Source organism: Somniosus microcephalus, unplaced genomic scaffold, assembly GCF_052327205.1.
Source record: "Somniosus microcephalus isolate GS21.2 unplaced genomic scaffold, FLI_Smic_1.0 scaffold38, whole genome shotgun sequence".
Taxonomy (NCBI): domain Eukaryota; kingdom Metazoa; phylum Chordata; class Chondrichthyes; order Squaliformes; family Somniosidae; genus Somniosus; species Somniosus microcephalus.
The window spans coordinates 538,731-562,551 of NW_028225225.1; the positions used below are offsets into that span (position 1 = coordinate 538,731).

Below are 23,821 nucleotides of genomic sequence, written 5' to 3' on the forward strand. Positions count from 1 at the left end.
ATTCGGCCTCTTGCCATTATCCGGATACAGGACCTCTCGACTGTGTTCAACTGCAGCCACCAAGTGGTCCAGAGCCTCAGTGCTGAAGCGCTCTGCTCTCTGCCTAACCTTCTCCATGATGAACAAGTTTGTACCGCCAGACAAGGGCGAGCGCCGAATCTGAGGCCTACAGGGCGTTGGGTGTTGAAGCTCAGGCTGACTGACCCACCCCTTTAAGAGCCGGCCGGCGCCTGGAGGTCTCGTGCTTTCCCGTAATTGAGTTCACCTGCGCTGCGCCCGTCCGCGTCGATATTGAGTAGCGCCTGACCTTTTGCGCCTTAAGAGCACCGTGCAATGGCTGATTTTGTGCCTGAATCCCCTTTGGGGGCGATGCAACCCAATATCGCGCCAGGCGGTGATAAGTTTCGTCTGGCTATAAACTTTGCGCATCGCCAGTTCTAACGCCTCATGCGGGGCTATACCCAATTTCTAGGCCTCAGTGTCTCCGCTTCCACCACTTCCGTCGGCAGCGAGTTCCAGGTCCTCATCACTCGCTGCGTAAAAAAGTTTTTCTTCACATCCCCCCTTGTATCTGTTGCCCAAAACCTTAAATCTGTGTCCCCTAGTCCTTGTACCATCAACTAGTGGGGACAGCCTTTCCCCATCTAGCCTATCCAAACCCGTCATAATCTTGTACACCTCTATCAAATCACCCCTCAACCTCCTTTGCTCTAATGAAAACAAATCCAGCTTCTCCAACCTGTCCTTGTAGCTAAGATCCCCCATCCCCGGAACCATTCTGGTAAACCTCCTCTGCACTCTCTCAAGGGCCTTCACATCCTTCCTAAAGTGTGGTGACCAGAACTGGACGCAATACTCCAGTTGCGGCCTAACCAGCGCTTTATAAAGGTTCAGCATAACTTCTCTACTTTTGTACTCAATACCTTTATTTATGAAGCCCAAGATCCCATATGCTTTGCTAACCACTCTCTCAATGTGTCCCTCCATCTTCAGGGATCTTAACTCCCAGGTCCCTCTGTCCCTGCACACACTTTAAAACTGTGCCATTAAGTGTATATTGCCTCTCGCTGTCCCTTCTCCAAAATGCATCACCTCACACTTCTCTGTATTAAATTCCATCTGCCACTTGTCTGCCCATTCTGCTAGCCTTTCTATGTCCTGTTGCAGCCGATTGGTATCATCCTCACTGTTTGCCACACCCCCAAGTTTGGTGTCATCGGCAAATTTAGAAATTCTACTCTGTATTCCAATATCCAGGTCACTTATATATATATCAAAAAAAGCAGTGGCCCCAGCACTGACCCTTGGGGGAACACCACTGTCTACCATCCTCCAGTCTGAAAAACAGCCATTTACCACAACTCGCTGTTTTCTGCCCTTAAGCCAATATCTTTTCCAAGCTGCCACTGACCCACCTATTCCATGAGCCTCAATTTTGTTAACCAGCCTTCTATGTGGTACTTTGTCAAACGCCTTCCTAAAATCCATGTAGACAACATCCCTTCATCAATCCTCTCTGTTACTTCATCAAAAAATTCAATTAAATTAGTCAAACACGATCTGCCTTTTACAAATCCGTGTTGGCTCTCCTTAATTAGCTTAAACCTCTCCAAGTGCCCGTTAATTTTTTGCTTGATTATTGTTTCTAAAAGTTTACCCACCACTGATGTTAAACTGTCCGGCCTGTAGTTCCTAGGATTGTCCTTACAGCCTTTCTTGTACAATGGTGTCACATTTGCCACTTTCCAATCCACAGGCACCTCCTCCGCATCTAGGGAAGACTGAAAAATTATGGTAAGCCCTTCCGCTATCTCCTCCCCCAATTCCCTTAGCAACCTGGGATGCAAGCCATCTGGACCAGGTGACTTACCCACTCTGAGCATACCCAGTCTTTCTAGTACACCCTGTCTATCAATTTTCACCCCTTCCATTGCTTCTACCTTTTCCACTTCTACCGATATTTTGTCAGCATCCACCTCCTTAGTAAACACCGATACAAAGTACTCATTGAGTATTCTAACCTTGCCTTGCGCCTCTAAGCATATATCACCTTCTTTGTCCCTAATAGGCCTCACCCCACCTATTACTACACACTTACTGTTTACATGCCGGTAGAAGGTTTTTGGGTTCCCTTTTATGTTAACCGCCATTCTACTCTCATTCGCTCTTTGCCAATCTTATTTTCATCTTCACTTCCTCTCTCAACTTATTGTATTTGGTCTGGTTCTCCCTTGAAGAATTCACCTGACATTCATCATTTTTTGTTTCATCATCTTCTCAATCATCCTCGTCATCCAAGGAGCCCTTGCTTTGGTTCCCTTACCCTTCCCTCTTGTTGGAATGTACCTGGCCTGTACTTGGAACATCTCCTCCTTAAAGATCACCCATTGTTCCATTACAGATTTTCTTGTCAGTCTTTGGTTCCATTTTACCCTGGCTCGATCCTTTCGCATCCCATTGAAGTTAGCCCTATTCCAGTTTAGAAGTTCTACTCTAGATTGTTCCTTGCTCCTCTCCATTGCTAATCTAAATCTTATGATACGATGATCACTCGTACCTAAGTGTTCTCCCACAGACACTTGGTCGACCTGGCCCACCTCATTCCCCAGCACCAGATCCAGCAATGCCTCCTTCCTCGTTGGGCCAAGAACATACTGGTCAAGGAAATTCTCCTGAACACATTTCAGAAATTCCTCCCCCTCCTTTCCCTTTACCCTAGCATTATCCCAATCGATATTTGGGTAATTAAAGTCCACCAGTATCACCACTCTATAGCTCTTGCATGTCTCTGCGATTTCCCTGCAGATTTGCTCCTCTACCTCCCTCTCACTAGTTGGAGGCCTATAGAATACCCCCAATAGCGTGATCAAACCCTTTTTGCTCCTCAACTCTAACCACATGGATTCTGCCCTTGTCCCCTCAAGATCATGCTCCCTTTCCAACACTACAATGTCATCCTTAATCAGCACTGCCAACCCACCTCCCTTTTTTCCTTCCCTATCTTTTCTGAACACCTTGTACCCTTGAATATTAAGTGCCCAGTCCTCACCGTTTTTAAGCTCGTTTCCGTTATTGCCACAACACCATATTGCCACAATGGTGTTGAGCTTCTTCAGTGTTGTTGGAGCTGTACTCATCCAGGCAAGTGGAGAGTATTCCATCACACTCCTGACTTGTGTCTTGTAGATGGTGGAAAGGCTTTGGGGAGTCAGGAGGTGAGACACTTGCTGCAGATTACCCAGCCTCTGATGCGCTCTTGTTGCCACAGTATATATGTGGGTGGTCCAGTTAAGTTTCTGGTCAATTATGACCCCCAGGATGGTGGGAGATTCGGTGATGCTAATGCTGTTGAATGTCGAGGGGAGGTGGTTAGACTCTCCCAGAATATGGTCCTGATCACTCTCGGTTCTGAGTGCTGCTTCCCAGAATAAGGTTGTATGACTTTGTTATTGGGTGAAATAATCATGTCTGAATGTCAATAAAGATCATTTATATCAGTTCTAGAGTCTCGCGTGATTCTTCCATGGCAGGTACAGCAGGGGTTAGATACAGAGTAAAGCTCCCTCTACACTGTCCCATCAAACACTCCCAGGGCAGGTACAGCAGGGGTTAGATACAGAGTAAAGCTCCCTCTACAGTGTCCCATCAAACACTCCCAGGGCAGGTCCAGCCCGGGTTAGATACAGAGTAAAGCTCCCTCTACACTGTCCCATCAAACACTCCCAGGGCAGGTACAGCACGGGTTAGATACAGAGTAAAGCTCCCTCTACACTGTCCCATCAAACACTCCCAGGGCAGGTACAGCATGGGTTAGATACAGAGTGTCAGCTGTGGCTCAGGCGGCAGCACTCCTCTGAGTCAGAAGGTTGTGGGTTGAAGTCCCACTCCAGAGACTCGAGTCTAAAACTCTGTGCTGCCCCTCCAGTGCAGTGCTGAGGGAGTAAAGCCCAGTGCAGAGTAAAGTTCCCTCTGCACTGCTCCACTAACAGGCCTGAGCCCCAAACTCAGAAGAGCGCCCTCTGCTGCATTCCACTTGTCTCAGCAGCGGGAGAAGCAGGTGGTGGAAGTGCCGCCCCTCGGGCACCCTGATTGGTTGAGGAGAGATAGTTTACCTTTGTCACAGTCACAAAGGATGTCATTTGATGAGACTTTGATGAGACTTGATTTGAGTTCAGGGCCAAGTCAGTGAGGTGGATTGGGCTCAATCCGCTCCGCTCGGTGCCGGGAGGGTGCTGGGACGTTGCGGTTTGTATTTTCTTTTTATTTATCTCCCCGCCCGTGCTTCTCTCCGCTATATATAAAAAAAACAAATAAAACTCACTTTCCGCCGGTGATCCGGACTCTCAGGCGGGGTGTGTGCTGAGCATAGATTTATACAGCACAGAAAGAGGCCCTTTGGCCCATCATGTCCGCGCCGGCCATCAAGCCCTGAGTATTCTAATCCCATTTTCCAGCACTTGGTCCGTAGCCTTGTATGCTATGGCGTTTCAAGTGCTCATCTAAATGCTTCTTGAATGTTGTGAGGGTTCCTGCCTCTACCACCCTTTCAGGCAGTGAGTTCCAGATTCCAACCACCCTCTGGGTGAAAAAGTTTTTCCTCAAACCCCCTCTAAACCTCCTGCCCCTTACCTTGAAACTATGCCCCCTGGTTATTGACCCCCCTACTAAGGGGAAAAGTTCCTTTCTATCTACCCTATCTATGCCCCTCATAATTTTGTACACCTCAATCAGGTCCCTCCTCAGCCTTCTCTGCTCTAAGGAAAACAACCCCAGCCTGTCCAGTCTCTCTTCATAGCTGAAGCGCTCCAGTCCAGGTAACTTCCTGGGATCATGACATTAGATGGTTAGATAAGTGAAAACGAGGAGTTATTAGAGTGCCAATAGGACTGGCGTAGAACTGGTATTTACTTGTTTTGTTGAAGAAGTTTCGGGTTTCTGGTTAAAAGTAGTTTACTTGAAGTTTTAATTGATTTCTGATATGGTTATGGGACTTTGTATATTGTGGTGTTATTTAGTGTTAAAGCCTTAATGTACGAACAATCGAACGCTCAAGTGAACGCACGCATGCGGACACAAATAATACACACGCATACACAATGGAACTAAAAAAAACCTTCCTGGTGCATCTCCTCTGCACTCTCTCCCATGCAATCACATCCTTCCTATAGTGTGGTGACCAGAACTGCACACAGTATTCCAGCTGTGGCCTAACTAGCATTTTGTACAGCTCCATCATAACCTCCCTGCTCTTGCCTTCATTAGCCGAGGCATAGAATATAAGTATCCCATAGGTCTTTTTAACCACCTTAGCCACCTGTCCTGCTGCCTTCAGGGATCTATGTACATGCACACTAAGGTCCCTCTGATCCTCTGTCCTTCCTAGGGTCCTACCATTCATTGTGTATTCCCTTGCCTTGTTAGTCCTCCGAAAGTGCATTACCTCACACTTTTCAGGGTTAAATTCCATTTGCCACTGTTCTGCCCATCTGACCAACCCGCTATATCGTCCTGTAGCCTGAAGCTTCCCTCCTCGCTATTTACCACTCCACCAATTTTTGTGTCATCTGCGAATTTACTGATCATACCTCCTACATTTATATCTAAATCATTAATGTACACTACAAACAGCAAAGGACCCAGCACCGATCCCTGCGGTACACCACTGGACACAGGCTTCCAGTCACAAAAACAACCTTCGACCATCACCCTTTGCCTCCTGCCACTAAGCCAATTTTGGATCCAATGTGCCAAGTTGCCCTGGATCCCATGGGCTCTTACCTTCTTGACCAGTCTCCCATGTGGGACTTTGTCAAAAGCCTTACTGAAGTCCATGTAGACTACATCAACTGCACTACCCTCATCCACACACCTAGTCACCCCCTCAAAAAATTCAATCTGGAGCGCGGGGGCTTGTGGGTATTGCAGGAGGTGGGGTAGCATTGCTGGTTAAAGAGGAGATTAACACAATAATAAGGAAGGATATTAGCTCTGATGTGGAATCTGTATGGGCAGAGCTGAGAAATACCAAGGGGCAGAAAACGTTAGTGGGAGTTGTAACAGTAAAGCTGAGGTTGGAGATGGCATTAAACAGGAAATTAGAGATGCGTGCAATAAGGGCACAGCAGTTATCATGGGTGACTTTAATCTACATATAGATTGGGCTAACCAAATTAGTAACAATACTGTGGAGGAGGAATTCCTAGAGTGTATACGGGATGGTTTCCTGGACCAATATGTCGAGGAACCAACTAGAGATCAGGCCATCTTAGGCTGGGTATTATGTAATGAGAAAGGATTAATTAGCAATCTTGATGTGCAAGGCCCCTTGGGGAAGAGCGAGTATAATATGATAGAATTCTTCATTAAAATGGAGAGTGAAGTAGTTGACTCAGAGACTAGGGCCCTGAATTTAAATAAAGGAAACTATGATGGTCTGAGGCGCGAGTTGGCTAGGATGGATTGGGGAACGTTACTTAAAGGGTTGAAGGTGGATAGGCAATGGCAAACATTTAAAGATCGCATGGATGAACTACAGAATTTGTTCATCCCAGTTTGGCATAAAAATAAAACAAAAAAGGTGACTCAACCGTGGCTAACAAGGGAAATTAGTGATAGCATAAGATCCAAGGAGGACATTTAATTTGGCCAGAAAAAGCAGCAAACCTGAGGAATGGGAGCAGTTTAGGATTCAGCGAAGGACAAAGGGATTAATTAAGAGGGGGAAAATAGATCATGAGAGTAAGCTTGCAAGGAACATAAAAACTGACTGTAAAAGCTTCTATAGATATGTGAAGAGGAAGATTGGTGAAGTCAAGCGTAGCTCCCTTGCAGTCAGAATCAGGGGAATTTATAATGGGGAACAAAGAAAAGGCAGACTAATTAAATACATACTTTTGTTCTGTCTTCACAAAGGAGGACACAAATAACTTCCCAGAGATGTCGGTGTACATAGGGTCTAATGAGAGGGAGGAATTGAATGAAGTCAGTATTTGTAGAAAAATGGTGTTAGGGAAATTGACGGGATTGAAGGCTGATAAATCCCCAGGGCCTGATAATCTACATCCTAGGGTACTTAAGGAAGTGGCCCTAGAAATAGTAGATGCATTGTTGGTCATCTTCCAACATTCGATAGACTCTGGAACAGTACCCATGGATTGGAGGATAGCTAATGTTACCCCACTATTCAAAAAAGGTGGTAGAGAGAAAACAGGGAATTATAGACCGGTAAGCCTGACATCGGTAGTGGGGAAAATGCTAGAGTCCATTATAAAAGATGTAACAGCAGAGCACTTGGAAAACAGTGACCGGATCGGACAAAGTCAACATGGATTTACAAAAGGTAAATAATACCAAGTGGTGTTGATGTCATGACATCACGACGTCCCCACACACGTCACCCACCCACAGCTCCCGCGATCTCTCTCCCTATTGGTCAGTGGACACGTCAATCCCGCCCGTTGCCTGCGGTCAGGTGCCCCTGCTCTCCTTCAATGTAGTGCCATGGGATCTTTTACATCCACCTGAAAGAGCAGACGGGGGCCTCGGTTTAACATTTCATCCGAAAGACGGCACCTCTGACAGCGCAGCACTCTCTCAGTACTGGAGTGTCAGCCTAGATTTTTATGCTCAAGTCTCTGGACTGGGACTTGAACCCACGACCTTCTGACTCAGAGGTGAGAGTGCTGCCCACTGAGCTAAAGTGCCTGGAGCTAAGCCAGCTGGGATACTTGACATAGGATTACATCGGATATACGGCACAGAAACAGGCCATTTGGCCCAACCAGTCCATGCCGGTGTTTATGCTCCACTCAAGCCTCCTCCCGTCTTTCCTCATCTAAATCTATCAGCATAACCCTCGATTCCCTTCTCCCTCATATGCTTGTCTAGCCTCCCCTTAAATGCATCGATACTATTCGCTTCAACCACTCCCTGTGGCAGCGAGTTCCACATTCTCACCACTCTCTGGGTAAAGAAGTTTCTACTGAATTCCCTATTGGATTTCTTGGTGACTATCTTATATTGAGGCCTCTAGTTATGCTCTTCCCCACAAGTGGAAACATTCTCTCTGTATCCACTCTATCAACATTTTTCATAATTTTAAAGTCCTCTATTAGGTCACCCCTCAGCCTTCTGTTTTCAAGAGAAAAGAGACCCCGCCTGTTCATCCTTTCCTGATATGTATACCCTCGCATTTCTGGTATCATCCTTGTAAATCTTCTCTGCACCCTCTCCAGTGCCTCTATATCCTTTTTATAATATGGCGACCAGAACTGTACGCAGTACTCTAAGTGTGGTCTAACCAAGGTTCGATACAGGTTTAGCATAACTTCACTACTTTTCAATTCTATCCCTCGAGAAATAAACCCCAGTGCTTGGTTTGCTTTTTTTATGGCCTTGCTAACCTGTGTCGCAACTTTTAGTAATTTGTGTATTTGTACTCCAAGATCCCTTTGTTCCTCTACCCCACCTAGACTCGCACCCTCCCAGTGATAAGTGATCTCCCCATTCTTCCTACCAAAATGTAATACCTCACATTTACCTGTTCAGCCTTGGTCACTCTGCAAAAACTCAGAAATGTTTCATAATGAAATCAGGGAGTCAAAAAGCTCAGGTGAGGCAGTTTAAAAAGACAGTCCCTGACCAGAGATTGCTGGATGCTGACACTCGGTGCTCACGAGGATAAAATGTCCCATTCCCCAGGCACGGACATCCAGCACCTCGATCACAGCAACAATTCACAGAACAATGGCAATATAACTTGGAGCAGAGACGGTTAAGTGGAGATGTGATCAAGGGGCTCAAAATTAGGAGGGGTTTTGATCGAGCAAACAAGGAGAAGCTGTTGTCACTGGCAGGAGGGTCGGTAACGAGAGGACACAGATTTCAGATCATTGGCAAAAGAATCTAGAGAGGAAATGAGGAGCCTTTTTTTACACAGCGAATTGTGATGATCTGGAATGCACTGCCTGAATGGGAGGTGGAAGCAGATTCAATAGTAACTTTCAAAAGGGAGGCGCGAGCGGGAAGCTTAAAAAGGCTTCAGAGACCCAGGTAAGGCCTCAGACCGCGGGTGTCGGCGGGAGGCGCGAGCGGGAAGTTTGCAAAAGCTTCAGAGACCCAGTCGCCCGTCTCGGACCTCAGAGGGAAGGAGAGAGGTAAAAAGTAATCCAAGTGTAACGTCACCAGAAAGCGGGTAAGTGATTTGTTGGTAAGTATTTCTGTCTTTTTAAGCTTAAACTCTGTGGTTTATAGTTTCTAAGGTGCGATATTCATCATCTAGAATCGGGGCAGAGGGTATTTAAAAATAATATTAATAAATTTAATTAATTACATAGAATGGGAGATCAGGTGATGTGTTGCTGCTGCAATATGTGGGAGCTGGTGGACACCATTGATGCTCACGGTGATCACATTTGCAGTAAGTGTTGGCTGCTCGAGGAATTCCAGCTCCGTGTTGAAGAGCTGGAGTCCGAACTTCAAACACTGAGACACATCAGGGAGGGGGAGAGTTACTTGGACTCTGTATCAGGAGGTAGTCACACCAATTAGATTAATTAATTCAGATGTAGTCCGTGGTCAGGGTCAGGATGGTGTGACTAGAAGTGAGGCAGTTACGGGGATCCAGGAGGTAGTCACAGAATCACAGAATCACAGAAACCCCACAGTGCAGATAGAGGCCATTTCGGCCCATCGAGCCTGCACCGACACATATCCCACCCGATCCCCGTAACCCCTACACCAACGCATATCCCACCCTATCCCCGTAACCCCAGGTATTTAATCCCCCTAACACTAAGGGTCAATTTATCATAGCCAATCAACCTAACCCGCACATCTTTGGACTGTGGGAGGAAACCGGAGCACCCGGAGGAAACCCACGCAAACACGGGGAGAATGTGCAAACCCCACACAGACAGTCACCCGAGGCCGGATTCAAACCCGGGTCCCTGGCGCTGTGAGGCAACAGTGCTAACCACTATGCCACCGTGCTGCCTAGTGTTGGAGGAGCCGCAGCCCTTGCTCTTGTCCAACAGGTTTGAGGCTCTTACTCCCTGTGAGGATGGGAACAGGGACTGCGGGGAGGATGAGCAACCTGGCTACAGCACCGTGGAGTGGGGGGCCATTCAAGTGGGGGGAGTTAAAAGAAATGTTGTAGTGGTAGGGGATAGTATCGTTAGGGGGATAGATAGAGTTCTTTGCAGCCGAGAGCGAGAGTCCTGAAGGCTGTGTTGCCTGCCCGGTGCCAGGGTTAAGGACATCTCCTCTGGGCTGGAGAGAAACTTGGAGTGGGAGGGGGAGGATCCAGTTGTCGTGGTCCATGTTGGTACCAATGACATAGGTAGGACAAGGAAGGAGGTTCTGCTGAAGGAGTTTGAGCAGCTAGGGGCCAAATTAAAAAGCAGAACCACAAGGGTAATAATCTCTGGATTACTACCTGAGCCACGTGCAAATTTAGCTAGGGTAAATAAAATTAGAGAGTTAAATGCGTGGCTCAAAGACTGGTGTGGGAGAAATGGGTTTTGCTTCCTGGGACACTGGCATCAGTACTGGGACAGGCGAGAGCTGTTCCGTTGGGATGGACTTCACTTGGCCAGTGCTGGGACTAGAATCCTGGCGAATTGAATAACTAGGGCTGTAGAGAGGGCTTTAAACTAATTAGTGGGGGGGTAGAGCGAAAAATAAAAATGATAGCGGAGAAGGCAATAGAGCAAGGTAGCAGTGGGGGAATTAAAAACCAGAGCGTGTCAGGAAGGGACAGAATGTATGATGATAAAGGTAAAGTAGTAAAAGGGGTAAAAGCAGGAATAAATTGTCAGAAAACATATTTGAAAGTTCTTTATCTGAATGCACGCAGCATTCGCAACAAAATTGACGAGTTGATGGTGCAAATAACTACACATGGGTATGATCTGGTGGCCATTACGGAAACATGGCTGCAAGATAATCATGACTGGGAACGAAACATACAAGGGTATTTGACAATTAGGAAGGACAGACAGGAAGGAAAGGGAGGTGGGGTTGCTATGTTAATCAAGGATGGAATCACTGCAATAGTCAGAAATGATATTGGGTCAAAGGATCAGGATAGTGAAACAGTTTGGGTGGAGGTAAGGAATCATAAGGGGGAAACGTCACTAGTGGGCATAGTCTATCGGCATCCTAACAGTTGCAACTCTGTTGGTCGGAGTATAAATCAGGAAATAGTTGGGGCTTGTAATAAGAGAACAGGTATAATCATGGGGGATTTTAACTTTCATATTGACTGGACGAATCAAATTGGGCATGGCAGCATTGAGGAAGAGTTCATAGAGTGCATTAGGGACGGGTTCCTTGAGCAGTATGTAACTGAACCAACCAGGGGGCAGGCAATCTTAGATCTGGTCCTGTGTAATGAGACAGGATTAATAAAAAATGTCCTAGTAAAGGATCCCCTTGGAATGAGTGACCATAATATGGTTGAATTCCAAATTCAGTTTGAGGGTGAGAGAGTTGGATCTCAAACCAGCGTACTGAGCTTAAATAAAGGAGACTATGAAGGTATGAGAGTAGAATTGACTAAAGTGGACTGGGAAAACAGATTGAAGTGTAAGACGGTACAAGAGCAGTGGTCTACATTCAAGGAGATATTTCACATCTTTCAAGATAAATATATTCCACTGAGGAAAAAGGGGAGTAAAAGAAAAGACAGCCATCCGTGGCTTAGTAAAGTAATAAAGGATAGTATTCGACTGAAAACAAGGTCTTATAAATTAGCCAAATCTAGTGGGAGGATAGAAGATTGGGAAGCATTTAAAAGCCAGCAAACAATAACTAAAAGATTAATTAAGAAAGGGAAGATAGATTATGAAAGTAAACTAGCAAAAAATATAAAAACAGATAGCAAGAGCTTCTACAGCTATATAAAAAGAAAAAGGGTGGCTAAAGTGAACGTTGGTCCCTTAGAGGATGAGACCGGGAAACTAGTGGTAGGGAACATGGAGTTGGCAAAGACGCTGAACAAATATTTTGTATCAGTCTTTACAGGAGAGGACACTAAAAATATCCCAACACTGGACAAACAGGGGGCAATTGGCGGGGGGGGGGAGCTAAACACGATTAAAATCACTAAGGAGATGGTACTCAGTAAAATAATGGGACTTAAGGCGGATAAATCCCCCGGACCTGATGGCCTACATCCTAGGGTCTTGAGAGAAGTGGCGGTAGGGATTCTGGATGCATTGGTGATCATTTTCCAGAACTCCCTGGACTCAGGAAAGGTCCCGGCAGATTGGAAAACTGCTAATGTAACACCCGTTTTTAAGAAGGGGAATAGACAAAAAGCTGGAAACTATAGACCAGTTAGCCTAACATCTGTGGTTGGCAAAATGTTGGAGTCCATTATTAAGGAAACAGTAACAGAGCATTTGGATAAACATAATTTAATGGGACAGAGTCAGCATGGTTTTATGAAGGGGAAGTCATGTTTGACAAATTTGCTCGAATTCTTTGAGGATGTAACATACAGGGTGGATAAAGGGGAACCAGTGGATGTAGTGTATTTGGACTTCCAAAAGGCATTTGACAAGGTTCCACACAAAAGATTACTGATCAAGATAAAAAATCACAGGATTGGGGGTAATATACTGGCATGGGTGGAAGATTGGCTATCTAACAGAAAACAAAGAGTTGGGATAAATGGTTCATTCTCAGGCTGGCAATCAGTAACTAGTGGTGTTCCGCAGGGGTCAGTGCTGGGACCCCAACTCTTTACAATCTATATTAACGATTTGGAGGGAGGGACCGAGTGCAACATATCCAAGTTTGCCGACGATACAAAGATGGGAGGGAAAGCAGTGAGTGAGGAAGACGTAAAAAACCTGCAAAAGGACATAGACAGGCTAAGTGAGTGGGCAGAGATTTGGCAGATGCAATATAATGTTGGAAAGTGTGAGGTTATGCACTTTGGCAGAAAAAATCAAAGAGCAAGTTATTATCTAAATGGAGAGAAACTGCAAAGTGCTACAGTACAAAGGGATCTGGGGGTCCTGGTGCATGAAACACAAAAAGTTAGTATGCAGGTGCAGCAGGTGATCAGGAAGGCCAATGGAATCTTGGCTTTTATTGCAAGGGGGATGGAGTATAAAAACAGGGAAGTCTTGCTGCAGTTATACAGGGTATTGGTGAGGCCACACCTGGAATACTGCGTGCAGTTTTGGTTTCCATATTTAAGAAAAGATATACTTGCTCTCGAGGCGGTTCAGAGAAGGTTCACTCGGTTGATTCCAGAGGTGAGGGGGTTGACGTATGAGGAAAGGTTGAGTAGGTTGGGACTCTACTCATTGGAGTTCAGAAGAATGAGAGGCGATCTTATCGAAACATATAAGATTGTGAGGGGGCTTGATCGGGTGGATGCGGTGAGGATGTTTCCACTGAGGGGTGAGACTAGAACTAGGGGGCATAATCTTAGAATAAGGGGCTGCCCTTTCAAAACTGAGATGAGAAGAAACTTCTTCACTCAGAGGGTAGTAAATCTATGGAATTTGCTACCCCAGAGAGCTGTGGAAGCTGCAACATTAAATAAATTTAAAATGGAGATAGACATTTTCCTAGCAGTTAAGGGAATTAGGGGATACGGGGAGAGGGCAGGGAAGTGTACGTGAGTCTAGATTCAGATCAGCCATGATCCTATTGAATGGCGGAGCAGGCCCGAGGGGCCGTATGGCCTACTTCTGCTCCTATTTCTTATGTTCTTATTGGATATACACTAAAAGCAGAAATTTGCAGGGCTGTGGGAAAGAGCAGGGCAGTGGGACTAATTGCATCGCTCTTTCAGAGAGCCAGCACCAGCACGATGGGCCAAAAGGCATCCTACTGTGCTCTATGATTCTATAACATCAGCTTCTCTCTGCTCACTAGTACTGAGAGAACAGGGAATAATCTTTAAATCCAGCCCAGTTATTGGGGGCTCTTAACATTTACAAGCCCCAGTTGCCTGAATTAACATGGTTCAGTCCTGGATGTGATTAAAGGCATCGGAAACAGTGGAATCGACCCACCGCAGTCACACTGTGGACACTCTGGTGTGTCAGCGGGTGGGATACACCAGGGAATCCCTTTCCACACACTGAGGCTGACTCTAATGATCAGGAGTCCTAGGGTTTCGGATATCAGATAATCAAGCTCACAAGAACACAAATTGTCTCTCCAGGCTTTATTAAGAGCGCTGCATAACACAGATCGGGTGATAATTCCCTCAATCTGGAGAATAGAAGTACAGTGGATTCACGCGCGACCTTCTCGAGTCTGTTCCAACTGACAACGGCTTAAGTGGCCTGTTCTTATACACAAGCTTGGTTACCGCTCAGGAAATGGGATTGTTTGGACCCGTCTGTTGACCGCCTCCTGAACTCCTGCTAATTCAGGGAATTTAGTCCATCTGTGACCAGACTATAACCACAAGCCCATCTGGTTATCACACCTATACGGTCCGTGAGGTTATTATCAGATTCACACCCAGACGTTGTGCCTTCACTTGTCTGGCACTTCATCCCATAACACGGGTACAGGGGCTCAGTAATGTTTCATTCATCAGAAAAAGACAAAGTACAACAACATACTGGTCAGCTTAACAAAATCTCATCATATTTATGGGGCCATAAATATAATAGTCACGAATAAATCCAGGAGGAAATTCAGGGGAAATGTCTTTACCCAGAGAATGGTGAGAATGGGGAACTCGTTACCACAAGGAGTAGTTGAGGTGAACAGCATAGATGGATTTATGGGGAAGCCACACGAGGGAGAAAGGAATGGGAGGAGATGTTAATTGGGTTAATTGAAGAAGTGTGGGGCATAAACACTGGCATGGACCAGTTGGGCCGAATGGCCTGTTTCTGTGCTGTACATTCTATGGTGGGCTTGTGTACTGTGAGGAGGATGCCGAGAAACTCCAGTATGATTTGGACAGGTTGGGTGATTGGGCAGAAGCATGGCAGATGCAATATAACGTGGATAAATGCAAGGTTATCCACTTTGGTGCCAAAAACAGAAAGGCAGACTATTATCTGAATGGCAACAGATTGGGAGAAGGGGAAGTGCAACGAGACCTGGGCATCCTTGTGCACCAGTTGCTGAAGGAAAGCATGCAGGTGCAGCAGGCGGTTAAGAAGGCAAACGGTATGTTGGCTTTTGTAGCGAGAGGGTTTGAGTACAGGAACAAGGATGTCTTGCTGCAGTTGTTCAGGGCCTTGGTGAGACCACATCTTGAGTATTGTGTGCAGTTTTGGTCACCTTATCTGAGGAAGGGTGTTCTTGCCATGGAAGGAGAGCAGTGAAGATTCACCAGGCTGATACCTGGGATGGCAGGAATGACGTATGAGGAGGGATTGGGTCGATTGGGCTTGTACTCGCTGGAGTTTAGAAGAATGAGAGGAGATCTCATTGAAACTTATAAAATACTAACAGGACTAGACAGACTAGATGCAGGAAGGATGTTCCCGATGGTCGGGGAGTCCAGAACTAGGGGTCACAGTCTAGGGATAAGGAGTAAGCCATTTAGGACTGAAATGAGGAGGAATTTCTTCACCCAGAGAGTGGTGAACCTGTGGAATTCTCTACCACAGAAGGCAGTAGAGGCCAATTCATTAAATATATTCAAGAAGGAGTTGGATATATTTCTTAAGGCTAAGGGGATCAAGGGATATGGGGAGAAAGCAGGGACCGGGTACTGAGTTTGGATGACCAGCCATGATCTCATTGAATGGCGGAGCAGGCTCGAGGGGCCGAATGGCCGACTCCTGCTCCTATCTTCTATGTTTCTATGTAACACCATGAACAGTCAATCAAAGGGAATCATCAGCACAAGTCTTAAAGATTAAACAGCAGTACAAGAATTTATAAAACATTCATCCATTCCATGTTCATGTCACCCCAGCTGTCTCCAGGGCACACACGGAGCAGGTGAATGGTCACTTTCCTTCTCTCTCCAGCTGGTGTCTCTTCAGGCCCTTCGAACATTTAAAGCTCTTACCACAGTCAGAACATTGAAATGGTCTCTCATCAGTGTGAACTCGCTGGTGGGTCAGCAGGTGGGATGGGTAAGTGAATCCCTTCCCACCCACAGAGCAGGTGAATGGCCTCTCCCCAGTGTGAACTCGCTGGTGTCCGTTCAAAATCCCACCGCTTTTAAAGCTCATCCCACAGACAGAACATGTAAATGGTCTCTGATCGGAGTGAACTCGCTGGTGTTGCTTCAGATCCCCAGAGGTTTTAAAGCTCTTCCCACAGTCAGAACATTTAAATGGTCTCTCATCAGTGTGGTATCGCTGGTGTCTCAACAGGTTGGATGACTGAGTGAATCCCTTCCCACACACGGAGCAGGTGAATGGCCTCTCCCCAGTGTGAACTTGCTGGTGTGTCAGTAGGTGGGATGACTGAGTGAATCCCTTCCCACACACAGAGCAGGTGAACGGTCTCTCCCCAGTGTGAACTTGCTGGTGTCTCACCAGGCTTGATGACTGAGTGAATCCCTTCCCACACATGGAGTGGGTGAATGGCCTCTTTCCTGCTCTCTCCAGCTGGTGTCCCTTCAGCTCCTGGGACCTTTGAAAGCTTTACCCACAGTCGGAATGTTTCACCGGCCTCTCCCCAGTGTGAACTCGCTGGTGTGCCAGCAGATTTGAGGACCGAGTGAATCTCTTCCCACACACTGAGCAAGTGAACAGAATCTCTCCTGCTCTCTCCAGCTGGTGTCTCTTCAGATCCCGGGACCTTTTAAATCTCTTCCCACAGTCAGAACATTTAATGTGAACAAGCTGGTGTCTCAGGAGGGTGGCAGAATGAGAGAATCGCTTCAAAAACACAGAGCAGGTCAACGGTCTCTCATCGGTGTGGACAAGCTGGTGTCTCAGCAGCACGGATGGTGCAATTAATCCCTTCCCACACACGGAGAGGGTTAAAGGTCTCTCCCTCGTGTGAATTTGCTGGTGTATCATCGGAGCGGATGACTGAGTGAATCCCTTCCACACACGGGGCCGGTGAACGGGCTCTCCCCAGTGTGTAGCCACTGGTGTCTCTTTGGGTACTTGTAGATTTTGAAGCTCTTCCCACACTCAGAACATTTAAAAGGTCTCTCATCAGTGTGAACTCTCTGGGGTGCCAGCAGATTGGAGGAGCGATTGAATCAGGTCCTGATGAATTGAGCGACTCTGTCTGTTCTTGACGTGATGTCTGGTCTGAGCTTCCTGTCTGTAAATGCTCCACTTCTAAAACCCTGTAAAAGGAGTGTAGATAAAATTCAGCACAGAAAAGTGTGAGCTGATACATTTTGCTAGGATAAGGAGAGAAAATACCTGCTAAATGGTACAATTTTAAAGTGGGTGCTACAAGGGAGCTTGTGCTCAATTCTTTAAAGGTGGCAGGACAGGTTAACAAAGCAGTTAATAAAGCTCATAGTGTCCTGGGCTTTATAAATAGAGGCAGAGAGTACAAAAGCCAGGAAGTTATGCTAAACCTTTATAAAACACGAGTTCAGCCCCAGGGCAATATTGTGTCCAATTCTGGGCAGCACACTTTAGGAAGGATGTGAAGGCTTTGGAGAGGGTGCAGAGATATTTACTAGAATGGTTCCAGGGATGAGGGATGACAGTTCCGTGGATAGACTGGAGAAGCTGGGGTTGTTCTCCTGAGAGCAGAGAAGGCCAAGATGAGATTTGATAGGCGGTTCCAGAGTCTATCAAATTTTGGAAGATGACCAGCAATGCATCTACTATTTCTAGGGCCACTTCCTTAAGTACCCTAGGATGTAGATTATCAGGCCCTGGGGATTTATCGGCCTTCAATCCCGTCAATTTCCCGAACACCATTTCCCTACAAATACTGATTTCTTTCAGTTCCTCCCTCTCATTAGCAGTAACATAGAAGATAGGAGCAGGAGTAGGCCATTCAGCCCCCTCAAGTCTGCTCCGCCATTCAATGAGATCATGGCTGATCATCCAAGCTCAGTACCCTGTCCCTGCTTTCTCCCCATATTCCTTGATCTCTTTAGCCTTAAGAAATATATCAAACTCCTTCTTGACGCGCTGTCCCCAGGTGAGAGCAGCTCAGTCAGCACAGAGCTGGGGCTGGAATCTGGGAGAGGGGCCGCAGGCAGCAGGCCTGGCAAAGGGGCAATCACTGATTGAATAATAAACAGGGGTAAGGGGACACTAACCTCACATCAGATATATCTATAGCTTAAGTAGACAGATTTTAAGCCAAACGATGGGACCGATGGCTGCAATTCCTGTGCCATGCGGGAACTCCGGGACGCTCCACGTGTCCTGGTGAACCGCGTGTGCAGGAAGCGCCTCCAGTGGCTGGAACTCGAGCTCAGGGTCTCTGAGCTTGGGGAGTGGCTGGAGTCACTGCTGGGCAGACGGGAGGCTGAGGGTTTCCTGGAGCGCACGTTCCAGGAGGTGGTCACCCTGCAGCCACAGAGAGTTTGTGGGAATTGTAACTGGGTGGCTGCCCAACAGGGTTTGAGGAGGCAAGGCAGTGCAGGAATCCCCCGAGAGTCTGGCGCTCTCAAACCGGTTCTCAGTGCTGAATCCCGGTGAGGGTGACGACACTTCGGGGGGAGAATGCAGTCTAGAGCGCATCCACTGCACTGTGGGGCAAGGCCAATTTCAGTGGGATGAGAATGGATCTGGCCTGGGTAAATTGGAATCAAAGATTGGCAGGCAAAACTGTAGAGGAACAATGGGCTGCCTTTAAAGAGGAAATAATTCAGGTACAGTCGAGGTACATTCCCACTAGGGGGAAATGTAGGGCAACTAAAGTCAGAGCTCCCTGGATGACGAAACAGATAGAGAGTAAGATGAAGCAGAAAAAGAGCATGTATGACAGATGTCAGGTCGAGAATACATCTGAGAATCAGGCTGAATATAGAAAGTTCAGAGGAGAAGTGAAAAAGAAAATACGAGGGGCAAAGAGAGGGCATGAGAATAGAATGGCAGCTAACATAAAAGGTAATCCAAAAGTCTTCTATAGGCATATAAATAGTAAACAGGTAGTGAGAGGAGGGGTGGGGCCGATTAGGGACCAAAAAGGAGGCCTACGCACGGAGGCAGAGGGTAAGGCTGAGGTACTAAATCAGTACTTTGCATCTGTCTTCACCAAGGAATGGTGTGGAGATGCTGGAGTTGGACTGGGGTGGACAAATGTAAGAAGTCACACAACACCAGGTTATAGTCCAACAGCTTTATTTGAAATCACAAGCTTTCGGAGCGCTGCTCCTTCTTCAGGTGAAGTGGAGAAATGCATAAAGACACAGCTTATATAATCAGAGAATCATGTCAGATGTTTACAGGTAACCTTTCCAACTGCCATTTATCACACCTCGGCAGAGAGATAATCACAGCAGTCAAAGGTGTGAATGGTGTCCAAACAGGTCAGTCAGGGAAACATTACATCTAAGAACAATGAGGTGGGGTCACAAGGGGTCAAATATTGCAGATGCTGGGGTCTGTATGAAAAACAAAAAAACAGGCAAAAAACATTTTTTTTGGCTGGAAATCACAGCAGGTCCGGCCGCATCTGTGTAGAGAGAACAAGCCAATGTCGACTCGAGTCTGGATGACCCTGCGTCAGGTGGGGTTACATGTAGCGTGACATGAACCCAAGATCTCGGTTGAGGCCGTCCTCATGGGTGCGGAACTTGGCTATCAGTTTCTGCTCGACGATTTTGCGTTGTCGTGTGTCTCGAAGGCCGCCTTGGAGAATGCTTACCCGAAGATCGGAGGCTGAATGTCCTTGACTGCTGAAGTGTTCCCCGACTGGGAGGGAACACTCCTGCCTGGTGATTGTTGCGCGGTGTCCGTTCATCTGTTGTCGCAGTGTCTGCATGGTCTCGCCGATGTACCGTGCTCTGGGGCATCCTTTCCTGCAACGTATGAGGTAGACAACGTTGGCCGAGTCACATGAGTATGTCCCATGTACCTGGTGGGTGGTGTCCTCACGTGTGATGATGGTATCGGTGTTGATGATCTGGCATGTCTTGCAGAGGTTGCTGTGGCAGGGTTGTGTGGTGTCATGGTCGCTGTTCTCCTGAAAGCTGGGTAATTTGCTGCGAACGATGGTCTGTTTGAGGTTAGGCGGCTGTTTGAAAACGAGTAGTGGAGGCGTGGGGATGGCCTTAGCGAGGTGTTCGTCGTCATCGATGACATGTTGAAGGCTGCGAAGAACATGGCGTAGTTTCTCCGCTCCGGGGAAGTACTGGACGACGAAGGGTACTCTGTTGGTTGTGTCCCGTGTTTGTCTTCTGAGGAGGTCTATGCGATTTTTCGCTGTGGCCCGTCTGAACTGTCGATCGACGAGTCGAGCGTCATATCCCGTTCTTACAAGGGCGTCTTTCAGTGTCTGTAGGTGTCCATCGCGTTCCTCCTCGTCTGAGCAGAGAACACGGGACACAACCAACAGAGTACCCTTCGTCGTCCAGTACTTCCCCGGAGCGGAGAAACTACGCCATGTTCTTCGCAGCCTTCAACATGTCATCGATGACGACGAACACCTCGCTAAGGCCATCCCCACACCTCCACTACTCGTTTTCAAACAGCCGCCTAACCTCAAACAGACCATCGTTCGCAGCAAATTACCCAGCTTTCAGGAGAACAGCGACCACGACACCACACAACCCTGCCACAGCAACCTCTGCAAGACATGCCAGATCATCAACACAGATACCATCATCACACGTGAGGACACCACCCACCAGGTACATGGTACATACTCATGTGACTCGGCCAACGTTGTCTACCTCATACGTTGCAGGAAAGGATGCCCTGGAGCATGGTACATCGGCAAGACCATGCAGACACTGCGACAACGGATGAACGGACACCGCGCAACAATCACCAGGCAGGAGTGTTCCCTCCCAGTCGGGGAACACTTCAGCAGTCAAGGACATTCAGCCTCCGATCTTCGGGTAAGCATTCTCCAAGGCGGCCTTCGAGACACACGACAACGCAAAATCGTCGAGCAGAAACTGATAGCCAAGTTCCGCGCCCATGAGGACGGCCTCAACTGAGATCTTGGGTTCATGTCACGCTACATGTAACCCCACCTGATGCAGGGTCATCCAGACTCGAGTCGACATTGGCTTGTTCTCTCTACACAGATGCGGCCGGAGCTGCTGTGATTTCCAGCCAAAAAAAATGTTTTTTGCCTGTTTTTTTGTTTTTCATACAGACCCCAGCATCTGCAATATTTGACCCCTTGTGACCCCACCTCATTGTTCTTTGATGTAATGTTTCCCTGACTGACCTGTTTGGACACCATTCACACCTTTGACTGCTGTGATTATCTCTCTGCCGAGGTGTGATAAATGGCAGTTGGAAAGGTTACCTGTAAACATCTGACATGATTCTCTGACTATATAAGCTGTGTCTTTATGCATTTCTCCACTTCACCTGAAGAAGGAGCAGCGCTCCGAAAGCTTGTGATTTCAAATAAAGCTGTTGGACTATAACCTGGTGTTGTGTGACTTCTTACATTTGTTCACCAAGGAAGAAGATGCTGCCACAGACATAGTGAAGGAGGAGGTAGAGGAGACACTGGATGGGATAAAATTGATAAAGACAAGGTACTAGAAAGGCTGGCTGTACTTAAAGTCGATAAGTCACCAGGACCGGATGGGAAGCATCCTAGTACGCTGAGGGAAGTGAAGGAAGAAATTGCGGAGGTACTGGCCATAACCTTCCAAATCCTCATTAGAAACTGGGGTGGTGCCAGAGGACTGGAGAATTGCAAATGTTTCATCCTTGTTCAAAAAAGGGTGTAAGGACAAACCCAGCAACCATGGGCCAGTCAGTTTGACCTCGGTAGTGGGGAAGCTTTTAGAAACAAAAATCAGGGACAAAATTAACAGTGTGGATTAATTAAGGAAAGCCAGCACGGATTTGTTAAAGGCAAATCGTGTTCAACCAACTTGATGGAGCTTTTTGATGAGGTAACAGAGAGGGTTGATGAGGGCAATGCAGTTGACGTGGTGTGCATGGATTTCCAAAAGGCTTTCGACAAAGTGCCACATAACAGACTTACCAGCAAAGTTGAAGCCCATGGAATAAAAGGGACAGTAGCTGCATGGATAGGGAATTGGCTAAGTGACAGGAAACAGCGAGTAGTGGTGAACGGTTGTTTTTCGGACTGGAGGAAGGTACACAGTGGTGTTCCCCAGGGGTCGGTTCTAGGGCCACTGCTTTTCTTGATATATATTAAAGACTTGGATGTGGGTGTACAAGGCACAATTTCAAAATTTGCAGATGACACAGAACTTGGAAGTATAGTGAACAGTGAGGAGGATAGTGATAGACTTCAAGTGGACATAGACAGGCTGGTGGAATGGGCGGACACGTGGCAGATTAAATTTAATGCAGAAAAGTGCGAAGTGATACATTTTGGTAGAAAGAGTGAGGAGAGGAAATATAAAGTAAAGGGTACAATCCTAAAGTGGGTGCATGAACAGAGAGACCGAGGGGTATATGTGCACAAATCATTGAAGGTGGCAGGGCAGGTTGAGAAAGCAGTTAAGAAAGCTTACGGGAACCTGGGCTTCATGAATAGAGGTATAGAGTACAAAAGTGTGAAATTATGATGAAACTGTATAAAACACTGGTTCGGCCTCAACTGGAGTATTGTGTCCAATTCTGGGCACCACACTTTAGGAAGGATGTGAAGGCCTTAGAGAGGGTGCAGAAAAGATTTACGAGAATGATTCCGGGGATGAGGGACTTCAGTTACATTGATAGACTGGAGAAGCTGGGGTTGTTCTCCTTGGAGCAGAGAAGACTGAGAGGAGATTTGATAGAGGTGTTCAAAATCAAGAGGGGTCTGGACAGAGTAGATAGAGAGAAACTCTTCCAATTGGCAGAGGGGTCGAGAACCAGAGGACACAGATTTAAGGGGATTGACAAAAGAACCAAAGGCGACATGAGGAAAAACTTTTTTACGCAGCGAGTGGTGAGGATCTGGAATGCACTGCCTGAAAGGGTGGTGGAGGCAGATTCAATCACCGCTTTCAAAAGGGAATTGGATAAGTACCTGAAAGAGAAATATTGCAGGACTTCAGATTCCTGGGGCAGGAGGGACCAGTTCTGGGGCAGGAGGGACCTGTCCAAGGTGGACGGGTTGCACCTCAACAGAGCTGGGACCAATGTCCTCATGGGACGGTTAACTAGTGCTGTGGGGGAGGGTTTAAATTAATTTGTCACGGGGATGGGCACCAGGATGAAACATTAGAGAGGAGAAACAAGGTGAAGAGAGGACTGGGAGAGACAAGTAGCACTAGAGGGACAGAATTGCTGGTCATCTTCCAAAATTCGATAGACTCTGGAACAGTTCACATGGATTGGAGGGTAGTTAATGTTACCCCACTATTCAAAAAAGGTGGTAGAGAGAAAACGGGAAATTATACCTGGGTCCATTTCTTCCATCGCATACCCATCGGTAGTGGGGAAAATGCTAGAGTCTATTATAAAGGATGTAATCGCAGAGCAGTTGGAAAACAGTGGCAGGATCGGACAAAGTCAACATGGATTTACAAAAGGTAAATCGTGCTTGATTAATCTACTGGAATTTTTTGAGGATGTAACTGGTAGAATAGATAAGGGAGAACCAGTGGATGTGGTGGATTTGGACTTTCAGAAGGCTTTCGATATGGTCCCACATAAGAGATTAGCGTGTAAAGTTAAGGCACATGGGATTGGGGGCAAGGTATTGACTTGGAAAAAGAACTGGTTGGCAGACAGGAAGCCATTGAATGAGATCATGGCTGATCATCCAAATTCAGTACCCTGTTCCTGCCTTC

General features: G+C 46.9%; 1 pseudogene; it reads right to left on the reverse strand.

Moving 5' to 3' along the window:
- Positions 1–23,458, reverse strand: part of LOC147083845 (uncharacterized) — a 170,388-nt pseudogene extending 146,930 nt beyond the window's left edge.
- Positions 23,459–23,821: the final 363 nt, after the last annotated feature.